The sequence below is a fragment of the Caloenas nicobarica genome, chromosome 3 (assembly GCF_036013445.1).
Source record: "Caloenas nicobarica isolate bCalNic1 chromosome 3, bCalNic1.hap1, whole genome shotgun sequence".
NCBI lineage: Eukaryota > Metazoa > Chordata > Aves > Columbiformes > Columbidae > Caloenas > Caloenas nicobarica.
Window position 1 is genome coordinate 94,774,389 of NC_088247.1, and position 24,095 is coordinate 94,798,483.

At 40.2% G+C, this 24,095-nt stretch overlaps 1 long non-coding RNA gene across 2 annotated transcripts in view; it reads left to right on the plus strand.

The window, feature by feature from the left end:
- The window catches only part of LOC135987509 (uncharacterized), a 51,788-nt gene extending 28,060 nt beyond the window's left edge, over positions 1 to 23,728 (plus strand). For both annotated transcript variants that reach the window (XR_010606019.1, XR_010606018.1), the window contains 5 exons: positions 19,191 to 19,304; positions 19,902 to 19,986; positions 20,151 to 20,294; positions 21,811 to 21,912; positions 22,760 to 23,728. This is a non-coding gene — a long non-coding RNA (uncharacterized LOC135987509). The remainder of the gene's footprint in view (positions 1 to 19,190; positions 19,305 to 19,901; positions 19,987 to 20,150; positions 20,295 to 21,810; positions 21,913 to 22,759) is intronic.
- Positions 23,729 to 24,095: the final 367 nt, after the last annotated feature.

The following is a 24,095-nucleotide window of genomic DNA, read 5'->3' on the forward strand; positions in this document are numbered from 1 at the left end:
TAGGAACTGTGTTTTGCATTGCTTTTCAAGGAACACAAAGTCAATGGGGTTCTGGTTCGTGGCAGGGACCGACAAACCAAGCAGTGATCAATTACGATTTAAATAGGTGAGAGCTATCTGATCTTAGCTGCTACATCATGTGGAGTTTTTTGTTTGGTTGGTTGGTTGGGGTTTTTTTGGGTTTTTTTTGGTGGTTTTTTTTGGTTTTTTTTATATTGCTTGCTGTGGTTTTAATGTTCTAATGCTTAATTTTTGTGTAGTTTGAAGGCTGTTGTGTATGTGACTAGATTCACCTCCCTACTGGGATATAGGCCAAGATTTTCAAAGTGATTGTTTCTTTTGAATGCCTCCATTTTTAAGGGTCCCAAACAGAGAAATTTTAGAGAAGGGTGGTTTAAAGCAGTGCAGAGCATGCATCTTCTAAAACTTATTTGTCTGTGAGGTGTGTCAATATGGCACAAAGAATGAAAGAAGAAAAAAGGATGCAATAAAAATCCGTGTTCGGAATTTCAGTGTCTGATCTTTGGTTTGCTGAATTGAGGGGAGCAGATTTTGGGTACCGCTGTGCTGTGACCTGGAACATGTACCCTGCTGTGGTCCATGCTAAAGGAAGCGCAGCTGAGCAGTGTGGCAGCACCCTGGCTCTGCACTTCTCTAACCTGCTCTTTGCAGGAGCGTCAAACTCATTTTCACTGGGGCCACATCCACCTCACAGTCGCCTTCAAAGGGTCAAATGTAATTTTAGGACTGTGTAAATGTAAATATAAATGCAGAGTTTGACACCTCTGCTCCAGGGCTTTATCTAAGGTTTAGATGTGGTCTTCCGCTAAGATGCTGGCGAGATCAGTGCTGACTGTATTATATGGTGTATAGCTGTAATAGCTACAGAATATATATTATAGTGCATATATAACCTATGTATTCCATCATTCTGTCCATTGTGTGGGTGAATCCAGGCAATACAGGGCTAGCAAGATTACAGGCTTTTTAAAAAGGACAGTATGCGTGTGAGTATTGTCAGGATAGCTGGCTTAGAGTTAACTTTTTCCTCAAATTCTTTCTTGCTGATACAGAGCAGTACTGTTTGGGTTGCAGAAGAAACTTTGTTTAAAAGAAATGCTGGCATTGAATAGTAATCATAATAATTAAAAAAACCCAAACAGTCCTGGAAGCATTTCTATAGGTTTTAACTTTTTGAATGCCCGTCTTTAGGAGTAGAGGTCAGGTGACATAGCTCCTTTAAAAATGCGCTTTGGATTCAAGGAAAGAAAATAATGAATTGTAAGCTGTGAAGTCTTAATTGTTAAAAGTGCAACAATAGCTTAAAAACAGGCTGCAAAGCCTGCTCTCACAGCTGGAGGAAGGGATGCTTTATTAATAATTGCAAGGATAGGGCCCGAAAGAAGCAGCAGGGGATATAAAAAGCAGCCTTGCAACGTGAAACCATTGCCAAAACCCCTCACGGAGCAATTAATGAAAAAGCTGGCATCCCATAAGCATCAAGATAATACACGATGAACATGATATAACACCCTCTGACTGATGTGCCTCACTGCAAGTTAAGGTGTGCCAGAGCTGCGCTCCAGCTCTGCTGTGGCAGATCGTTTGGTGGGCTGGAGATGAGCACATGTGGCTCGCTAGCCAACAGCCTCTGTTTTCGTGGCTTTAAGTTTCTGGCTGGTAAACCACAGGTGATCGTTGTGGTGACTGGAGAGGGCCCTTACTGAATAATCTTCACGTTTCAGTATTTTATAATCTAATAAGTCCCCCAAATGTTCTTGCAACTGGTAGCCAAGCTGCTCTGCTAATGTGACCTGAGACAACTCTAAACACACATTTCCTGGGGGAGGTGGAAGGGAAGATCCCCCTCTACAGAGATTTCATGTAACTGAAATCCCCCCAGACTAAATCCTGAATGTAAGCACAACTGCATTATTTCTGTGGCCGTGAGCTGGCTGCATGTGAGATAAGGGAACAGCAAAATCCCCCGCTTTGCTCCAGCCACAGCTGCAGGGCCTCAGCTCCCGACCGCCTGGGTACCCTGCAGTGCAGTGTCCCACATTAGGCTGTGGCTGGTTGCTTACAACGGATCCAGACTACTGCGATTTTCCAGTTATTCCTTAAAATAAGTCCTTAGGTAACTGCAAGTAACCCCCAGAAGTTGGGAAACCTTGGGAGCAGAAGGGCTGCAGTGCTAGGGAAGTTTTGATTTCATTTGAAAGCATATATCCATAAAATTGCTTTAGTGCAGACTCCCCGTCTCATGCCGTGCTGACTCTGTGTGAGATCTGACATTGTTCTTTGCTCTTTAATCACGAGAGCTCTGGGGTCGGGGGGAGGGAGAGGAAATATAAGCAAAAATCTGAGCCTGATTTTTACCATCGTACAGATTTAATCCGAGTTGCCTGTGCCAATCATAATCCCTCCTTTCAGGTTTGTCCTTTTCATGTGGATGAATGGCAACTCAATGCCTGATGCATCAAATCCAGAAACTTGCTGAGACTGTCAGTATGCCTGGCAGCATCACATGGTGCAGATGACACTTATTTTGACTGTGGTACATGGCAAACGTTCTCTCGGGGCCAGTCTTTGCTGTGGGCAAAGTGGTGCTTCTCTGCTGCTCCCCTCTGTTGTAGGTGTGTTGCACTCATGGGAAGCATTCTTTGTCTTCACCTTAGTTTTAACCATGTTATTGGGTTTGGTTGGTTGGTTTTTTGCTTTTCATGAAAAGTTGTTTTCCTTTTTTACCCGTAATCTTAGCCAGCTCCACTGGAGTTGATGGGAATCTCTGTTCCTGCTACTCTGAAGCACATATCCTTTCTAAAATATTTCATTTCTTTCTGTATGCTGTACAAAGCAGGTATGCTGTTTCATAGCCACTGTTTGCAAGAGGGAGTTGACAAAGTAGGTATTTCCTTGCAGCTTTTCCTGCACAACATTTTTCCTCCGTCCTTATTGCCCTCTCTGGGTAGCACCAGTAATGGGAGCACCAGAGCTGCCAGATGAGCTGCCACATTGTTCAGATTTGCTTTGAGTGGTATAAGCAGTTAGTTAGAAGACCAGCCCTGTATTCATGTTGGTATTTCTGTGGTTATAAGTGAAGTAAAAATGTGAAGGTAAATGTCGCTTGTGGCACAGCTGAGGAGAATTGATGTCGCTAAGATGGGACAGGAATTGCATGTCCATGAGATGTTTGGGGTTTTGTCTGCTGGATTCTTTATTGTTCCTATAGCGGGCAAGAGAAATGTTTAAGGGGCTGCCCTTTTACATACTTCATAGGATCTTGTCCAACCTAGTAATGAAAAGAGGGTGATTGCAGCTGCATTCATTACTAACTTCCAGGTTGAGAATCCATTAGGTAGACTTTGTAGAATGTGATCAGAAGGAAAAGTAAAGAAAAATGTTCTTTGTTGCAACCACTAAAAAGATGTGTACCCATGGTTTTCTTATCAAAACTATGTTGACATGTGACAGAAGGAGGGAGAATACCACTCCTCATCCAGTCCAAAGGGGCTTCCATATTTATTGTTTGCTATTTCTATCAGCACAGCCTTAAGTCTGGTCAGATTGGCTCACTCTGCTCAAGTATGCTTTTTGTGAGAAAAAGGGCTCCCTTTCTTTCATACATCCTGTCTATGAATGCTAAATCATGGGTTTTTTCCATGTTTCAGCTGCTCCATACTTGAATATGCCCATCAGAAATTCCAATTTGGTCCTAAGGAGGCCTTCCTTACAGTTCTGTAAGTAATGAAAGTTTGATGTCAGGAATGCTACTGGCCAGGCACCTGATCCACAGAAAATATCACTTATGTTAAAGGAAATAATCCAACCTCCTTTGTTCTTTTTACTCAGTTTGAGTTTAAAGTGCCTTGAGCATCCTAGCTATACCAGAACATGGTAGTTGCTGCTACACATTATTACTGTTATGTTCCAGGAGAAACACATCCTTTAAGGACCCACTCCTTGTTTATTAAATTAGAAAAAAAAAAAATAAAAGATGTCACATGAGGCTGAAACTGTAGCCCATTTGTTGGGAGACTTCTTGATGCTGTGCTTCCTGAAACAGCAGGACAGTTACGTCCAGTGGCTGAGGCACGTTCCTGGTGTGCGGGGGCCCACAGCCTGATTTTTTTGATGCAGGCAACCCTGAAAGTAAGGTTATCTGCCTGCCTTTCCTTTACCTGGCCTTTGAACTACTTTTAGGCATCAGTTGCCTTCATGGGTCTTTTTTACAATTATAATTACTAAAAAATGTGAGTGCTTTGGGTTTGCCACCTAAATAGCTTGACTAAGAACCTATGATACTTGCAGTTCTCCTTCTTCTTCAAAGCTAGGCTACGATTAATGAAAACTTGCAAGTGGTTTGTTTAATACACTATTATTTTTTTTAGATTTTTCTCCCTTCTCCTCCCTTCTCCTCCCTTCTCCTCCCTTCTCCTCCCTTCTCCTCCCTTCTCCTCCCTTCTCCTCCCTTCTCCTCCCTTCTCCTCCCTTCTCCTCCCTTCTCCTCCCTTCTCCTCCCTTCTCCTCTAGCTTCCTTGTACTTTGTTTTTTTAAATGTTATTCAGAGTAAAAACTAATTTTGCTCCTAGCTTGGACTTTGAACCCTTTGAAATGAAATCAAGTGAGTTTGCCTGTACTCAGCTGGTTAAGATCTTAAGAGCTTCTACTGTTTTTCTATGTGGGAGATGCCATAGCTGATTAAAATAGATTTGATCTTTTGTCTAATCCTCTAGATCAGCAGATTAATTTGTGATTTTTGATCTACAGCAGTATCACAAAGTTGTAAGATATCACTGCAGTCTGACACTTCTATAGGAAAAAAAAGTAACTACACTGCATTTAGCCAGGGTTTGTAAATCATAGTGATGCATATAAAATATATCTGAAGTTAGTCTATGAGTGCAGCTAGGCTATTGACTCACCTCAATTCTACAGAAATGGAGAAGACAGAAAAATACGAAGTACTGATGATTGTATCACTGTCTCCAAAACCAGGACTAAACATGATGACACAAACACAAATATATATACATATTTGACTATATACACACATATACAAAATATATGTACGTGTATATGCAATTCTGTACATGTTCTCCATCAGCTCTGACCTCAGTTCATTAAGTTACTAATATGCGTGCCTTATAGTACATCGCTATACATGTACCAAACATATTAGAGAAATTAGACACAGGCAAAAATGCCTTGCAGAATTTGTGGTCTAAATGACAGGATTTATCCCATATGAATGCCTACAGTGTGGTAATTTGAGTTCATTCCTCTGCTATCCTAGCGAGTGGTACCTGGTCTAGAAAGCCCTCTAAGCTTTCCATAACCAGACGTGCCACTAGTAATCTATCTAAAATGTGATGTCAATGGAGCTGCAGCTGGTTAAAGGGCTACACAGGGCAAAAAGTGGTATTAGTGGCTAATAAAGGCTAATTCTTTTGCAAGCAAAATTAGCTCGCTTCACTAGCTTGTTATGACTTGAAGTGTCTGGCCATTGAACTACGCATCTGGCTCATTTGTTGCTCTCAAAGAGATCACACCCTCACTGACAGCTGTGCTGGACTGGAAAAAAGTAGCCCAAATGAGTAAGGGCAAGAGGACTTGAGTTTGTGCCACTTTAGGACAGTAGCAATCCGTGCAAACAGCCTTGATAAGCAAAAGAGATGAACCCAGTGAAGAATGTGTGTGATATAGGTCCTGGCTCAGGGCAATAATTTTCCTTAAGTAACAGGATCCTAATGCAGACCTTTGTAACCTACAGATGCTGCCTCCCGCTCACATTATATGTGACTACCTAAAAGACACTAAACAGTTGCAGCAACCCTAAATAATCACTAGAAGCCTAATTTTCAGCACATCCCAGATCTTGTGATGCTCTAAAGTGATTTAAGCTGCACCAGAACAGCCTGAGCTCTGTGGATGTGTATTTGTTTTTACTTACTGATGTTTTGGGGTAAATGCCACATCAGACTGCTTTTATTATCAAGTTCCTGTTCCTGCACAGTGCAGCTGTACCTATTCTAAACTCCATCAAAGCGGACCATTTCCTTTTTTTCTTAATCTCAAATCAGTTTAGCAAGAGCAGTTTTCCCTGACTTCCTTAAGCTTGCCCTGCGTAAAACCTTTTGAAAGTCTTCCCTACATCCTTTATTTCATTAACGCATACTTAGAAACATGTGTGTAGACACAGAAATGTGCACACACACACATGTGCCCATGCATATTTTAATCAGTTTCTGCTTCAGTCCTGCAGCCTTGTGCATGGTCGGACTAGCAAAGGACTCATGGAAAAGGTTACTGCCAGAGAGCAGCGGAGCACAGGCTTCCTCGTGTACTTTGGGTGCTTCCAAATGGTTTTAATGCCTTCTTTATTTATGAGATGGTTCAAATTTCTGAATGCTGTGATAATACTGTGCAGACAATTGTGCACTAAGGTCAGGACTGATTACTTTTTCACTGTGTTTTTGCAAGTGATTTGAGACTCAGTGTTAATACAGGTCATCAAGAGTGACAGACTGGTGATGTTGCCTTTTGTGCAATTAAACCCTTGGATGTTATTCCTGGATTGAGAGTTTATAGAAACCACATGGAAATATTGGTTTATGTTGTTAAGTAAATTCTGGGTCCCAAACTTTTTATCTTTATCAAACAGTATTTGAGTTACAAAGAGACCTTGGACTAATGAATGAGTACATTTGGCTTCTGTAGTGTGCATGTGACATTGCTTTCTTTGCACCACAGACCCCTGTGAAGTGCTGCCACCAGCATTTTGGTAGAGGATGGAAAAGGAAATCTCCCAAGAGAAGATTCATAGGTCCAACTCATCACCTCAGAAATGACAAAGAAGAGAGCTACTAACTTATATAGAAATCTGATGCTTGAAATTGGGCTTTTGCATCTGTATTGTTTTGTTCCTTGTGAACTTTTTTCAGATTAGCCATGGCTGGGTACAGCCTGGATGCTCAGCCCTGCGAGACGCTGAGTGATGGTCAGAGATAGTAGCGTAAATGCTCTTTGTTTTTTGAGGATCTCAGGAAGTCAGGCAAGATGAAACTCCCCGTATTCGGTTTTGACACCAAAAAGGATTTTTTCTCACACAGGAAAAAAAAAAAAAAAAAAAAGTTCTTTGATCCAGTGGTAGAAATTAATATACTTAAGCATTTTGCAGAGGAGAGTATAACTTATGGTGTTTAGTAAATGATAACTTTGCACATTGAAAAATTATTGAGAAATTACAGAAGTGAGATCTTGCAACAACTAGGATGGTAGAGAGGAGAACTGGAGCTAACACTGAACCCAGAACAAAAGCATTTGTGGAGATAAATTGCTTGCCAGGGTACCAGAGATACTGGTGCTGAAGAGCCCTTCTCTGCTTAGATGCCGCCACAATTAGAATGGCAGAAATACATCAACACTGCTGACCATGCTGGGGCTGCAGCTGACAGCCGCTTCACCTGTGAAGCTCATGTATAGATGTATTAATACCATTTATTCCGAGCAAAGACTGCTAGAAAACTTCTAAAGATATCTTGACCTGACTGAAATATCAGAGTAATCTGTTTCTTGCTGGATTAGACAGTTTCTGTATAAGGAAGAAAAGAAGTACTGAAATAATGTAGGATGTGACATTTTCCTGCTCCCATTAGCTTTTGTCATTGTCCTTCCTCTCAATTTGTGTCCCCTAGTACAATATAGGGAGTCGTAGGCTGGGATCCTTTTCATCTTTTTCTGATTATGGGCTACACTGTGACCAGTGTTGTTACCTTTCCCTCTCCTTTTGCCCACTGGAGAAATTCAGCTCTATATGAATATTTTCTTGATTGTCTTCTGTTGTTATTACTGTACCTCCAGGGTTTCAGTTCTTCTTGGTACCCTCTTATCAAAGGCAAAAGTGCTGCTCAAAAGATTTTTTTTTTTTTTTGCTTCTACAATCTCCCTGGTTTCTCCTGCTGTAACTCTGCATCTGAAGCCTTTTCCCCTGCTGTTCTGTCTTTAGTCTGTGAAGCCTGTTTTGTGCAAAAAAGCCAGCAGTGGTGCAGTTGCCCCAGTCCTAAGCTGATAATGCAGACAGTGCTGAAGCATTTCTACTTCTGTGCTTTGAACTCCTTCTCAGCACTGGTTTCTTGATTTGTCTCGTTAGCACTGATTTGCTTTGTACTTTGAAAGTTGTCGGTGCATTTCCTGTTGGTAAGAGTTACAGCAACTAGAGTTTTTCCCTGGCATAGGGAAAGCAGCAGTGACGACTTAGCTCTCCCTGTTTTTTCCTTGGCAAACTTCCCAGAAAGATGCTCTCTGTGGTCAACAGCGATATCCCAGCTTCTAGTATCTCAACAGCATCTCTATATTTAACTCTGTATGTGTCTAAGACCTCACCCGCTCTCATACAGAGTCACCCTGTATTACGATTACATTGAATATATGCAGCAGAAATGATCGTGTTTATTCTATATACAATTATTTCCCCTTTCATTTACTGCTTTATCTGCTTGTGACTTCAAAACAAACACCTTCCCCCCTCCCTTTTTCTTTTGGAAAAACAGTATGACTTTCTGGGGAAGCCTTCCTTTGTGCATCTAGGGTATCATACTAAAGCTGTTATTGAGTTTTAGGCAGAGAAGCAATTGTCTGCCAAAATGCTTTAAAAGAAACCATGAAACGAGCAGGCCATAAATCCAGCAGCAGCACAAGAGTGGGAATATGAGACCTGCAATATGTAATATGAGTCTTTTAGTCTAAGCTCCCCGATTTCCACTCTGGTGCTAAATATATTGCTGACGTCCTTGCAAGAAAGCAAATACAGTGAGCATGGACATCAGTGTTTTTGGAAGGGCAGTGGATACCGTTAGCTTATGCTTAGTTTCATTTCTATAGATTTCATAGATAATACATGAAAAAGAGAGGCCACATTCTTGTAATTGTATTTGTGACTCTGCTGGTGAAGTTTCAGAAACATCGGATCATCTTAATCAATTGTTTAATATTAAATCTAGCATTTCAATTAAAAACTATATCTTCTTTCTAAATAAAGCTGACAACTTTCAATCCAGATACCTATCATGCTCTTCAGAAACTCCTATTCTGGATTAAGAAAAGTAAAATTTGCATTTGAAGTGTATTAATAACAGTTGTAAGGTAAGAAGATTATTTCAAAATGTTTAACTCATCTGCAGCATCTGCATCAGATAATTCAGCAGTACTTTGCTACTTTGCTAGCCACAGTTGAATTTTATTTTATGCAGGAGGCAGATAACCATCCCTGTGTGTCCGGGAATGAGCTTTTACTTACTGTTCGTCAGGTGTTAGTGTTTTGGTGTTTTGGGTTTTTTTTTAACCTCTAACCTCAGAGAATGTGAGGAAAAGTGATATTGTTGAAAAAACCAAACAATCAGATTCAGGTTAACTTGAAAGTAAATTAAATTAAAAACTCAACTCATATGTGTATCTATATATATTTAAATTGTGTGTGTGTAAAAATAGTGTGTCAATTTTGAAACATAATTATCCAGCTTTTCCAGATTTCATGTCCTTCACCCATCACCATCTTTCCTGCCCAGTATTATAATCATGCTGGCCATTCCCAAACTGAATTTTTGGGAAAACATGTGATTTGCCACTTTGCATTCTTTGCACTGTTGGTGCAGAACAGAAATCCCATCCAGTGTTGTAAATGGCACCTCTTTAGGATTTTGCAGCTTCTTCTGAATTATTGTGCATTAATGACAGCAACTCTTGTTTTGAACTTTTATGCATAACTCTACTTTGTTTTACAATAGCTAATTAGCAAAGGTTTACAAGATCTCTTTCTCTTTCTCTCTCTCTTTCTCTTTCTCTTTCTTCTTCTGTCACCATGCAATGAACAGTTCAAGTCTCTTTTTATAGCTTTTATCTCAGAATTTTCTCGTTACTTCATTGTAAAATTAAGTGTTTAAGGGGTTTTAAAATATTAAATATTGGATACAAATTGTTTATCTAATCAAGTAGATTTTGTTAATGTGATTTATTTAAATGTGTTTTGTATAAACAGTAAGCTTCACTAAATAATTACAAGTGTCTCACAGATGAGTAATACTTTTAATATTATTTTTTAATAAAAGACTTAATGTGCCACCCCAACGCATGTGGATTCCTAAAATCTGAATCTGGTGCAGATCACAGGGGTAAGGACTGGCATGTGCCACATGTCAGACGTGGTGGGTCATGGCTTCTGTGGGGGAAGTTGTACCTCGCTGTGTCCCTTTCTGTCCAGGGACACTGTCTGAAGTGGTAGTGGAAGGACCAGGGCGTCACCTTGCCAGGGGAACATCCCTCTCCCTGGCCTCAGTGGGGGACAGTCGCCCCTTTTCAGGGGTCCCCATCCAAAGCTCCGGCCTCCAAGGGGATGACAGCGCTGGGCATCGGTTGTGTCTGGTGTGTTTGGATGCCAGCTCCAGAGTGAGGGAGCAACGCTGCCTTTTATTGATGTTTTTTCCATTCTAGGCCCTACAGCAAGTTTACCACTGGCTGACTCTAGAGTCACCTCGTTATCCTGAGTTGCAGTTTCTCCATCTGCAAAATCGGGGTGAGGATCAGAGTACCTTGAGACAGCAGGATGAAAAGAGCCATAGTTATTATGATTAGACTGCTTGCTGTGGGGAGATACTATGTTCTTACATTCAGAAAGAATCAAATGCCATGAAACTAGTGGAACAGTAACAATAGCATGAAGAATGCTGGTAAAATACCAGCATGACATGGCTTAAGTTAGAAATATTACATTTTTGCCACATGTTAGGAACCACTAACTCTGGTAACTACTGTAACTGATTAAGAATTGTATGGGAATCTGTTTTCAATATCTATGATTTAAAAATATCTTGGAATGTAACACTGGAAAAGAAAATATATTTCCTGAAATCTGCCTCAATGCCATTTTGTCACTGTCTAGTTTCTGGTGCTTTTTTTTTTCTACCCCTTTTTCTTTTACCCTTTTTCTGCCCGCTCCCCCCCCGCCCCCCCCCCCCCCGCCCCCTTTCCTTTTTAATTATTATTTTAAACACCATTTCTTCATTTTCCCAAAGAACTGGTTGCATGCTGAAAATCAGCTGTGTAGTTATACACGCTCTGTTTTTTTTTCAGGGAGAATGTAAGCATTTCAGGGAGAAGAATCTATTTGCCTTCCTGATTTCTATAAGATAAAATAGAAAGAAAATTTGAAATGTTTTCTGTGTGCTTCTGACAATGTCTATTGATTATTTTTTTCCCTTAAAAATTTAACTGTGATACTTGAAAGGATCCGAAAAAACCACGTATTTTTTTTAGCATTACTATGGTCCCTACTTAAAGTGCATTAAGCACTTAAACTCAGCCTGACTAAGCTAGAATGGATGCTTTAAAGTAAGAGTTTTCTTCCGTTTTGTAATAAGGAAATGAAAGCTGTAGAGCTACAAGTACCATCATGTCCACTTTTCTTCATAAACAATTCAAACAGCTTTAACTCACTGATAATATCATTTCTGCCTTGTGGACTTGAAAGCTCAGTGAGAAGACTTGCCCGTGCCACAGAGAAGAACAGGATATCAACAGTTCTGAGTCCAGTTTCTAGCACTGACACAGATTTCTTCTGTGGTTTAGAACAAATTATTTCTTCCTCATATGTTTTAGCTTGCTCATCACCTTTATAAAACCTCTGAGGTGTATGTGCTTGCAAAATGTTTTAAAGCAGTGAGGTGAAAGTTTAAAAATTTTTCAAAAAAGTTTTTGTGAGGCCTCAACCTGCTTCTGCAGTTGTCAGTGGAAGTTTTACCATAGACTTAAAAATGGTTAGTTAAATTTTGACTAAGTTCTGTTAAAATCCCAGGTATAAAGAGCTCTGTAAATTTTAAGTATTGTTGTCAGCAATTGCTTCTATTTAAATTAGTGACTATATGTACATATATTAACAGGGTTTCTAGTTACCCTAATGCTTTGTTCAGATCAGAACTTGATCCATCTGAGCTATACTAGGAAGTATTCAGGAGTTAATCTAGCTGGCCTGATTCCTCAGATTTCATCCACCTAAAAACAAACTTTCTATCACCCTCAAAACCACATCAAAAATGAACTCGTGCTTGAAATGTCACCATATTTGACTGGTTTGATCTGGAGGTGGCAAGGTCCAGTGTCCCTGAACCTCAAAAAGCCCTGACAGTATTCCTTTTGCTTAATAAGGGATTCTGGCTTTAAAGCCCTCACTTCCCTTAGATGTGATATGGAAGTAGGAGCAAGTGCTGTTCAGATACCAGACCATAGGCTATAAGTGACTGAATAGGACCAGAGGATTGACCACCCCAGCTCAAGAGGACTGGAAACCTCTGAGCAAGGTGTGCTGGTCAGTAAGCAAGGAAGACCATAGTGTATTAGCACCCCTATCTGCTGCTGAAATTCATACTGCCAGGTTGTCCTAGGACTTGACAGGTTCAGCATCTACATATCTGTCCATGGACCCGTGGTGAGCTGATTATCTCCTGCTAATTGATCCTGGGTCTGCCATACATCTGTTGATATCCTAAGGTGTGTAGCGGGTACCTTGCTGCTCAGGTGGGTAGCTTGTGTGGCCAGAAGGCTGGCCACAGCTATGCAGATAGTCCCCCGTTGTTTCTTCAAGGTCACTGTGCTCAACTTGTGTTTTCATTGATCATCAGTGAGCTTGCTCTGGCCCATGCTTCAGTGCTTTGGTACTGGCTGAAGCAGATAAGACCTGAAAGAAAACACACGTTAGCAGCAGCCCAAGAGCATGAGGTCTTCTGCTGCCTTGCTAGCCGTCCTAATGGCCATGCAAACATTTTAGTCAGGAATGATTTTGAAATGGCATTCCTCTAGACTGCACATCAGTGGGAAGAGTTCCACCAGAGAACAGGCCTGTCTATCTACTTCTGTCAAAGACTGTAGTTTCAGGCTTCAGATTGTGAACTAGATATGTGGCATCCTACAGCAAGCCAGTGAAAGATGCAAATGTAAATGCAAAAATAGCAATTCCAGCAAGGCAGAACGTTTCTCAATGTCAGACTGAATGCAGTGCCTCTTCAACCTGGTAGCAATGCTGGTTAACAGTTTGTACACAGTAGTAATGCTTAGCAGCAAATTAGTGAGCAGGCAGATGGAGGCACAAGAAATTCTTAGAGTCTAAAGAAAACTTTCAATTATAGTGTTTTGATTTGTGGAATTTTGTCCTCAGTGCCAGGAAGACAATTCCCCTGTATGGACTTGGTTGTTTAAAAGCTCTGTGATTTCAATAAGGTTATTTTGGACATCAGAACTTAAAAAGCTGAAATGATGTAAGGTGTTGGAATAAATGTGTAGGCAGAGTTTGGTCTTTGTGGCTTTACAGAATTAGTCAGACTTCCTTTATTTAAAAAAAGAACCACATTTCCCACGTCCTAAAAGCGACAGTCCTATAGTGAAAAGAAGACTTTGGTAACCTTCAGCTTGATGATAGGAGTCAGTGAGATGCAGAAATAAGTGTTCCTTGAACACATTGATCCAGATGCATGTGCAGGGGTTAAAGGGTTCATGGCACAGAGGAAATGGTGTGGTGGCTAAAAGCTACCTGGCAAAACAAGGTCAGCTCTGAGGCTATTGTGAGTTTTCTATTCAGTGGCTATAACACTCCTACCCTAAACCAGCTTATTTAATTGTCATTGCAGGTGGTGAATGCCCATATGAAGCAGTTCTTTTATATTCGGAATTGGCTGAGTTAATTTTCATGGTCGGAACTGAACTAGAGAAATTGTCAAAAACATTTGAATGGTCTTGGCACCTTTGGTACTGTGGAAATACTGACAAAATGCAAAGATTACATTGTGGCTGGAAAGATTGCATTGTAGCTAGAAAGGTTAATAGTGTGAGAATGCCTTGGCAAATTAGATTAATGACTGCATGGGAGACACTCTGGTACAGCTCCCGTTAGTCGTATGAGCATGTTTGATGAGAATGAGATGTGTCTGGAAGCTTGAGCAAACACAGTCTGAACCAAGTGCTCATCCCTTTAATAGAAAAGACTCCCAGGGTCATACCATCATGATCCATCTTTCTGCGCGTGTTCACACATCCCGTTGTCTGATTCATGAAGCTATAATGACCAATTGCAGCACTTGCGGTCAATTTAAAGATGCTTAGGGCAAGTAGGTGTTTAGTGGGATGGCCAGAAGCTACCAGGTACTTACTACCTTTGATTTAGTTATGATTTTGTGAAAATCCAACCCAGGGTTAGGACCACCAAAGAACTTCTGTTACCTCATGCACCTAATGGAATATATCCAGAAAAGATGTCCTGTACTGCACCGAGGAACACACCTGGGCACCGTGGGGGGCAACGCACAAAACTCTGCACATACTGAGGAAGAAACTGCTAGCAGGTAGGAATTGTATGGAAGGAAGATAGGACTTAGCTTACTTCACCTTTCTCTGCAGTCAGGATGCCGTTTGGCCTCCTTCCTCCCAGGGTTCTCGGCCATGAGCTGTTGTTGAGTGACACAGCTCAGCACTGCATGGCTAATGTCATCTTCTGTAGCTTCCCAATGTACAAACAGCTCCCCAAAACTCTTTAGCCACTTTTAGGCCCTTCTTCAGCTTCTAAAACTTTCTCCTTTTCACCAGCTTTTCAAAGTGCTAATTTGCAGTCCACTGCTCCTTTTGTCACCTGGTCTTTACTCTCTTTAAAATGAATGTCTCCTTCCCTGATCCTACTTAACTGTTTTGTAGTGATTCCAGAGACATCAGCCTCCCAATTCAGTGGGATCATTGCTTTGCTGATTAGAATTAGTCTCTCCAAATATTGTCTCAATGATCAGCATCTTCCTTTTTGTAGCACTGGCATTTTTCAGCTCTACAAACTCAGACATTTTCTAGCTTGATGAAAGGTCCACAGAATCAGCTAACTTTTTATACAGCATGATCCATGGAAATATACATAATAAGAAAGGAAAACTTTAGTCTTGTTTATGGTCGTATGCTAAAATACTGTGACTGGTTTTAGATATTTTGTTTAAAAAAAAGTTGGCTTAATCTTGAGCTACGTAAGAAAAGTGATGGCAGGCTCGCAAAATAAGACCCATAGTATGAGGTTAAATTGAGAGAATTAATCACATTAATTCCAGGAAGTTTGAAGTGACCTCTTTTTGTCCATAATAAAAAGGAAACAAAAAAAGAGATGATATTTGATTATTCTCATTAGTTAACAACAAAGAAAGAAAGAAAGAAAAAAGTAATAATAAAAAAAGTGGTCCTAAGCATTGTGAGGGGGAAATTTGGATTATATATCAGGGAAAAATTTATAAACATAGGGATCCATAGCCAAGGAAACTAGCTGCCAACTGAAACTTTGGAATCAGCACCGCTGAAGATATTCAAGGCTCAGCCAGTTGTCCATCTATCAAAAAAGGATAAAGAAATCAGTGCAGCCACAATGTGGGCATAATCCAACAGAGTTTCCTGCCAAATTTCCACTCCAAACAGTGTATGATTTAGTTGGAATTGAAAAGGAAAGCGCTTTGGCTTGCTAGATCTTCCATTGGTATAATCTAAAAAACACAAATTCTAATGTCTTTAGAAAAAACCTGCTACTTTTTTTTTTTTTTTTTAATTTTTTGTAACTGAAGTGTGTCATTTCAGACACATTGATCCTAGCTTGGAATGTTGTTACATTTTCATAAAATTAAAAAACCCCAACCTATTTAGAATAAAGAAATGCTCCTAGCATGAAAAATTGTTTCACAATCTCTTTTCATAACAACTTTCTGGATGTTGTCAGATCACTCATACCCAGCCTGAGGAAAGACTGTCAGAAAGATTTTTTTTTTTTGGTGCTTATTTAGAGGTCTGAAGGATGGTAAGACTGTAGGGCTAGGATGGTTGCAATAGTATGGTTAGCTTTTTACCTATATGTCATAACTTCAAATAGAGGCCAAGAGGGATATTTCTCATTTATTACTTCTGAGGCACTGTTCAGATGGGTGGCAATGACCTAGTTCTAACGGGTAGGTAGGTAGCACTCATACAGTACAGTGTTTGAGACTGAATTTAGCTGGCAAGGCTAAGACTACTGGTCAGCAAGAACTGGGGTTCAGATTTCTAAGGGTATCTAGGAATTTAACATTCAAGTAGTTGACTACTGCAATTTTGAGGAGTTTGAAAGCACTTGCCTTGAGCTGAACGAAGTGGAGTTAAAGTGCCTAGGCCCTTTTCAGAAAGCTAAGAATACATTTATCTGGAACATTCAACACTTTTAAAATTACAGCCTAGTGCCCTCAGCAAATTTTCAATGAAACTCTGATTCACTACTTTTCAATGCAGCCTGAATAAGCATCTGATTTTCCCATTGTTTGTACCAGCACATACTGTAAAAGAGAAGATGGATGACAGTTCATCAGCTTGCAAGTACTCTGCTGCAAGCATAGTCTCCTTTCACGGCAATGTCTTCCAAAGCATCAGTCATATCGGAGATAGCAGGCTAGCGCAGAGATGAAGCAGATAACACAGTTTTAAAGAGGCTGTTTCAGAAATGGAATTAACTTTAAATGACAAGGGGATCATCAGACTAATTGAGTGAGTACTGATCTTCTGCAGAAATGTAACACACAGGATTTAATGTTTGCAAGCACAGTACCATCAATACCTTGTATTCCCTAATTTATTCTGTAAAAATCCATGCAAATTTTTGAGAAATGCTGTAGAGTAGGTCAAGGCTAATTCTTTTAATAAGTAAGTCTGCCACATTGTCACTCTGCATCATGAAAATGTGTCACATGAGGGAAGGGAAGTATGAATATGTGCTATCTGATGTATACAATTTAAAAGGGAAAACACAGAGTGAAATCATCAAGCCACATTAGCCAAAGTGAACAGAGAAGAAAGAGTATAACACTGGAATTGTAAACAGTCAAGCAGAGATTACATCTCTATGTGAAACTGTGCATGATTTTTAGATATGTAATCTAAAATCTTGATAGTAGAAAAAAAAATCTAGCACTGTTTATCACAGAAAATGTTCAAAATGCGGTATGGATGGGGCAATAATTGTTATGTGTATTAAAAAAAAAAGCTATTTTGTGTGCCACTCGAAACTGGTCTGCAAACGACTCAACTTACAAGCAAGGAAATGAGCTGCTACTGGACTCCAGTTGGGCTCGTGTGTGTGTGCATCCTGTGCCCTCACACCCAGCTCCTTGCCACAGCTCTGGTGGTGTCACCATCTGTGTGCCACAGCTCTCGCTGCTGCCCCACCAGCCTGGCCTGGCGTCCCTCACGCTCTTCTCAGCTGCCACAGGAAACACGTCGTGCATGTGCTGCTCATCGCCTCTATCTTCCCTTCTGAATGTTTCTGTGAAACCACATGTGCTCAGGTTTGTAAATATGGACATCAGATAAAATGGAAGAGAGTCTCACCATTGGAAGATCTTGCCTTTGAATGCGGCTGAGTCTCTGTTTCCCTCATTCTGTCCCCCTCCACCATCGAGAGGGAAACCACGACGGCAGGAAGAGTGCACCGTTTCCTGTCAAAGAGACTCATTACTGCTGTCAGTCTGTCACATTTACCCAAATTTTGCTCTTTTCAGTGCTGACACACTTTCAGCTACACAAAATATGAGGCTTACCTGTACATTCTATATTGCTTAAATAGGACATTTTGGTAGAGGAAACAGTCAAATCAAGTTAACACGTAACAGAAGCTTTTATAGTTGACCATTCAGGCAGTGCTGCTGACTGCTGAGCTCGCTCTTAGTAAGAATGTGCGAGTTGTGCTATTTTTACTTGCTACTTGTCTAGCACTGGACTTGTTTGGAATAATTAATTTATTCTTGTGTATAGAGGCATATATCTGGCAACAGGAATTTAGAGGAATTTTCTGATACTAATAGAATTCTCACAAGACTTTCATTGAGGAAGAAGAGAGTAGACTTTGCTGAACGAAGCTTTGAATGAACTTTAGAAAAAAGATCCAAATACATTTGACATTCCTTTCAAAATACCCACGTTTTTTCCTGTGGTGAGCACACTTCATTACCCTTGTTGTGCCACTTCATAACTTCTTGTTAACTTTTTACATTTCACCCACTTGTCTAGTTTGGTGGGTTTTATTCCCTAGTTTTCAGCCACTACCCTTTCCCAGTTTTTACTCTTTCCAGCTTGCACACAGACACCATCTGGCTTTACCCCCAGGGTTTCCTAGATGAGGGCAATCTAGTTAGCCTTGTGAAATCCAAACCCCAGGCAAAGCAAAAACTGTTCCAGAGCTCCACAAGACAGGCTTTCTCACTTCTGTGCGAGGGGCATCTACGTTACCCATAGCAACTGTCAGAACAGAAATCACATCATGACCAGTAAGTTATCTTCTCAACCAACCTACTCTTTCCCCCAAACTTTTCCTTTCAATTTACTGCAGTCACTACAAGTCTGTTCTGGTCAAGAGAAAGTTTGACTGGTGGGTGTGTGTAATTACAGAGCTTCAGAGTAGAACGGCTTGTAAGAAACTGCCTATAAAAATGCTTCGAATAAAGTAGACTGAGAACAGATTTATTAAATAAATTAGGAAGTCATTCCAGTGTTTTTTTCTGCTCTAAATAACATAGTGCAAATAAATCTCCAAGGCAAGATTCTGGACAATGACATTCCTTTGAAAAGAGACCACAAGATTCCTGGTCTTCTTAATGGAGAAAACAGAAAGAATTGGTCTCGTTCTGGGACTGTCAAAATGCTGATCCTTTTGAACAATGTGCTCATCCTTGAGTAGGAATAAACCAAATTTCTGTGTGCTCTAGATGTTTCATAGGAGCTGAAAAAAAACCCAAACAAACCCAAAGCAACAGAACAACACCAAAAAGAACTGTCCCTTTTAAAATATTTGCTAGTTTCCGAAGTTTCTAAAGGAATTTATTTCAGCAAGGCATTTTGAGCTGTATATCTAATTTTCCCTGAGAAGTTATGATCTGGTTGCACAGTTCAGTGATTTGGAGCCAGATATTATTTTATTTCAGGCTTTGGGAATCTAAAGTTGGTAGGGAGCTGCATGTCTACATGGGTGCAATTCCCTAGTGCTGGCCACGGAGCGGGGACTGAGATGAGTTCTTCACAACAACACAACCATTCCAACTTCTAAACTATGAAGACTTCATTTTTGCTTTTCATAATTTTTCATCGTTTTGTTGTCTCTCCTGATTTGACAGTTACACCTGTGTGTCTTCACACGGAGAATGCATATCACTGTCCTGCTCTGACGGTATAGGCTCAGTGAAATGAAGAAGACAAGCAAGTTTTCTGCTGTTGTACACCATGGAAAGGTAAAAATAGAATCAGCCACTTTCTCTGCTTAGCAGCCACAAGAGTGGACAGACAGGTGTATGTAATGATAGTTGGGGACCAGTGATATAGATAACTTTCAATCTTGTTAAATGCCCTGTGAGAAGCAGCATATATTGCTGTCTGCTCTCAATATAACTGAGGTTGTGTGACATTTAGATGACCAAAGACGGTCATGTAAGAAGTGGGTGACACATCAGATGTGCTGTCTTTGCTTTACAGTGTCCCCCAATGGAAACCACAGTTTCGCTTTGGTTTAGTAAGCATGCCCTGAGGACAGTGCTAGACTTACATTTTGACATGATCAGAAGAGTAGAAGTAGACTGGCTAATGTTAGCAGGGAGCAGTGTTTGATATTAATTACGTAGTTGGAATTTTGAAGTCTAGAACTGTCTTCTGTTGCTCTTTAAGATTTCTTCTAAAATGGTGGCCTTTTCAGCCAACACCGTACAGAGAAAAGTCTTGCTGGTGGAAATTCTTGTGTTAGCTAACAAACTCAGTTATTTAGCAACAGTATTAGAAGGGGGACTTTTAAAAGATGTGAGATGTAAATCAGCAATCTCTGTTTTTCATCTCAGTGGATGCACAGGTTCCTTCTGAGCCCTAATGAAGAAGTCTGGAGCTGGAGACACAGCATTTTGATGTTCATTTTGCACATTTAAGGTATCTAAGATGTGGCTAATAATAATAGCAGGTGTCTGTTTCTTTCAGCATGTGGCATGAAAGCACTGTGGCCACAGAGCTATGCATTATTTACATGGTGTCAACGTATCAGCAAGTGGGATGGCAGAAAGCCAGACTAAATCACTTCTGATTTTTAAATACAGGACACTGAATAATAATGTTGTGTCACACTTGAGGACACTGGAATCTGGCAAATCAGCAGTAGCTCAATGTATGAGGCTTATTTGAATGGCTTACCCACTCACCCCTGAATGACGAAGGAATCAAAATCTGGAGTCAAGGAAACGGTAAAGCCTTTTTTTTTTTCCTTTCCCCTCTCCAGAAGCAGAAAAATATATCCAGTAAATAGACACTCTTTGATTGCTTAATATAAAGATGCATGGGTCTCTGCCCTCATGCAAGAGTGTCTACTACTGAGAGTGCGTGCAATCACCCTATGGTGTATCTGTTTGCCCTTCACCTTTGTTGTGTCTCTAAGTAGTAAATCTGTTTGGTATGATTACTGTCGTTAGTTTTTTTGCAGAAGCTAGCACAACAGGTCCACAATTTCAAATGGAAATGGTAAGTGTATTTGTAAGAGGCAATCACATTACTTAGAATGGGTGCTTTGAGAGTTGGAGGTCTCCCAAGAATATCTAGGAGTGCTGTTTTCAGCTATTGCTTCTTCTGCACCAGCTCTGATTTCTATATCATCCCTGGAGCTGTTTTACTTTGCCAGCTAGTAGAAAACTAGCTCAGCAAAATAAAAACATGAGTAATTTTCTGTTGGTTTAGTAATCCAATTGGGTTCACCAAGGAGCCACGTGAAAATCAAATTGGAAGGGAAGGAATGGGCCTGCATGCCAGGGAAAGACGGATGCAGGGAGAAGTGGAGGGAGCAGGACTGTTGGATGAATTCGGAAATACTGTGAAACATCACCCTAGAATGGTTAATGCAGAGGGAGGAAGCTGTTGGAAGGTTGAATGAAAAATCAAAAACACTGGGATTCACTTTACCTTGTCACCATAATACCCTTTTTATGAAACTAGAGCTCTGTATGCTCATAAAAGCCTTTTGCTTTTTTTATTTTAAAGGATAATGCAACCATTGGAGTCTTTGCACGATTCTTTCAAGTTAAATGCTTAGTTCAACATTCCACTTCCATTTCCTGGTAGAAAATGTTTTATATGAAAGCAGCTTTAACCTTTCTGAAGGGTTCATTTACTGTTACGTTTGGTATCAGCTTTCCAAAAAATGCAGTCTGCATTTGGTGTATTATAGGTTCTGGTTTTAATATTAGTTTAGAAAAAAAAGTTATAGGCCAGAGTCAGAATAAAATATTGTGCCAGTATTCTCTATCTATACATGAATCCACCCCATGAGCGAGTGTTTTAAAGTAAGTTTGATCACTTAAAGCCAAGACTTGGGCTCAATCTATCCGTGAACCAGCTGGTAACAAATAACACATTCAACTCTCAGTCACAGGAAACTGTTAGGTTGCTGTTTTATAGACAACTAGAGCCCTACAGCTCCTGAAGCACAAGAGAATATCATACAGACTTCGAAAGTGTTGAACACCTACCATATGCACATAAAGAAAGGTAATAAAGATGAAAGGCCTGAACTAAGCTTTAATTCCTATTTTTCTGGTTTTGATTTATCAGCTGCTTCTGGATTGATGCAATTTTGTTTGGCCTAAAATTAGATAGAAGATGCTCGAATTGCTTAGTTTGATCGAATAAGTCAAACTTTAGCTTCCCTCTCTGTCAGCGTGACAGATGATAAACGTAGAACTTAAAAGTGCTTTCTTGCTTTCTTTTCAGCATTGTTGTGTGTCCATTTCCGAAGTTCTGACTACTATAACAGTCCACTGCAGCGGGTGGTACCTGGCCATGTGTCACTGTTATGGAGGTGCTGCAGTCGCGGTAAGATGGGCACTGAACTGGTAGAGCTGTATCAAAGCATGTCTGAACTAGAGCAAGGGCTAACGTAGTTGGGTGCAGGGCTGTGAAAGCATGGCTGAGCTGCTTTTGAGACCTTAACAGCCTCTCTGCATAGTGCTGCCATGTGCTGTAGGGCTATCTCAGTCATCAGGTTTGCTCAGGAGTCTCCGCACTGTGGTCCATTGCCATGTATGGATGTGTTCTGGGAATTATCCTCCGCAGGACTTCTGCCATCAATAAGCACCTCTTACAGAAAAAAAGGGCCTTCAGACAGGCCTGGCCATGAGTGAGACAATAAAGGCTAATCCCCTGTGCTGCTGAGCCTCAGCTTCTAATAAAGGACTCAGAACTTGTAAGGGTAAAGCTTCAAAGCAAGTACAGATTTACAGAGGGAGGGCAGATGGAAGGCTTGTAGCCCACCCATTAAGACCACCTGGTCTTAATATATGGTAGCAGTCAGCCTTTGTACGACGCACTCTTTCTATATCCTAACCCTGTTCCACAGAGTGAGATTTCCAAGAATTCTACTGGCGATGTACTTGTCAAAGTTGTGTACACTACAGAGGCTAAGACTGTCAGTCATACGTAACAGTTTTATCACCTCTTGAACTGTGGCAGCTAAATCTGACAGTGATGATGAAGCAGAACGTTAGTAAAATAACATTTATGATGTTTAATATCACTAATCTTTTCTGATGATGAATGTATGTCCAATGCTTTGAAGATGGAAAGGTCTGCAAAAATTCAAACTATTATTTTATCTGGAAATGTGTTTTGTGGCATCCCAAAGACTATTCACATTTCTTATTCCTTTTTTGTGTATGTGCAGGAGTTCTCATGAACTTCCAGCAAAGACTCCATATGGGAATAATTTCATTGTGAGAAGAAGGCTTCCATTCTATCATGAAAAAAGGCTGCATGGAAATCATGGAAAGCTACAGAAGAAAGTATCAGTCATTGTTTGAAAGCATTGTGGCCTATGGAGATGGAAACCAGAACATGGATTTGCCTCCAAATTTTACAAGCTTCTAGAAACCCAAATGATGAGAAACAAATGCAAAAAGTTCACAAAAGTAGTGGCTGCTTAAAAAAATATAAATTCTTAAAGCCTTTTTGCTTTCATGATTAACAGACCTGGTGAAAAGGACATTAATAATCTTGAATACCATTATTTAAACAGGTAGATCTATTCCCAGTAGTTTTTGGTTGCCACCTAGATTAGTGTTACACTCCTCAGTTGCTACCAATGAAGTTATCAGGCACTGGAACAAATTATTACGAAGAAAAGCAAGCTTACCACTTCCTGAAGTCTGCAAACTGAGAGTGGATGTTATGCTTTAGCAAACAATGGAGACACAGCTGGGTGAAATGATATGGTTGTACTGAAGAGAAGAGAACACGAGATATTCTATGTGGTCCTTTCTAGCCTTAAGAGGTCTGCAAGTTCACAAATACCATTACAAAGAACTCCTTAGAAGTAGTGATGACCATAGCACCAATCTGAATCCATCTCCTGATTTGGGGTAGATTATTCCAAAGTATTTTAAAAAATGACAGACTGTAGTACTGTTTCTACATGTTTCTGTCACCACAAGTCATATTACTACTATATTACTAGCATAATTTTACAATATTGGAAATCCCTTTTTGAGGACTAGAGAGACTCTTCCTCTCCCTTAAAGAGCTCCATGTACTTCAGTTCATGAAAGAGCATATAAACAAGTAAGCATCCATACTGCTGCTTTCCTATGTGATGTATTTCAGTCTTTTAAATCTGAAATAAGTAAGCTAGATTCATTCAGTGAAATAAAAGACAAACCATGAAGGAAATTCTGAGATATTTTTCATTATTTTAGACTGTTTGTAAGCTAAACTTGAATTTTCTCCTCCTCGTAGGGTGATCTGGCACACTGCTTAAAGGAAGATTTTTTTTTTCCCCATAGCTGTCTTCCAGTTGAGAACAGCTAAACCATTTTTTTTACCAGATTTCCAGTGGGTTTGGGGCATTGGGTACTGCAGAAACTTAAATCTAGCATGCCAGTTGGAAGTGTGGGAAAGTGGTACGTGACTGAACAGCTAGACATGAAAAGAAATAGTTCTTCAATGTTGAAACGTATTATTCTTGCTATAGAGAAAGAAGGAATTGACTACATGCTTGGAAGAAA